Below are 969 nucleotides of genomic sequence, written 5' to 3' on the forward strand. Positions count from 1 at the left end.
TTGCACTCGGTTCAGACTCCATCTGGGAGCTCATCCTGCTTGCATGTGTGTGCTCTTCTGCTCGTCACTAGATCGCGAGCTTGTAGGAATCAGGGGCCATGTCATTTCATTTTTGTATCCCAGAACCTCACACAATGCCTGTCATGAGAAGCGTTCAGTAAAAAGCGTGATGAATAAATAAGAGAATGAAGTGTCATTCAACAGAATCTAAAAGAGAGAACTAGGAGGATAATTGTGTTTCAGTAATCAACGTTCCTCTACCAAATAAAAATTAAACTGTCTTGCAGTTTAATTCAATTATTCCTCCAAACATATACCCCTCTTTGACTATTTTGATGAGCAGGGCAGATAGATGTTTAAATACCAGTTGGTCCCTCATTAGTCAGCAGATTAAAATGGCAGTATTAAAAGAAACAAGTTATGACTAATTCCATGTTTTAATAGGAAAAAGAGAATATTTGCACACAAAAATCAGCCTGTGTCAGATATAAATTATGCATCAACATACTGATTATCTGCTATGGTCAATGACATGGAAGTTAAAAATGATAGAAATGTGATGGGGTATTTAAATTAGTATCTTACACAGCCATATGTTAAATATATGCCATTTCCCTAATGACAAACTGATTAAATAACTTAACACACATCGTTATACAAAANTTTTTTTTTTTTTTTTGGTTAATCACTCACAGAATTGTGTCAAACATATATCAAGACTTTGGCTCCTTTTTCATCCAACCTTCCGGCATTTCATTACTATAGTTACCTGATTAATGGATGCAATAATATATAAGGCATGATATGATATGTTCACATTAAATTTTAATCAAATATTACTAAATTCAGAAAACATTAAGTAAATCATGACTGATGAGGCAATATTGCTGTACTGTCATATTGATGACTCTGAAACTTCACTACGGAGAGTAACAGATTAAGCACAAGAAGTGAATTTTATGAGGAAAT

The sequence above is a fragment of the Galeopterus variegatus genome, unplaced genomic scaffold, assembly GCF_000696425.1.
Source record: "Galeopterus variegatus unplaced genomic scaffold, G_variegatus-3.0.2 Scaffold12008, whole genome shotgun sequence".
Lineage (NCBI taxonomy): Eukaryota > Metazoa > Chordata > Mammalia > Dermoptera > Cynocephalidae > Galeopterus > Galeopterus variegatus.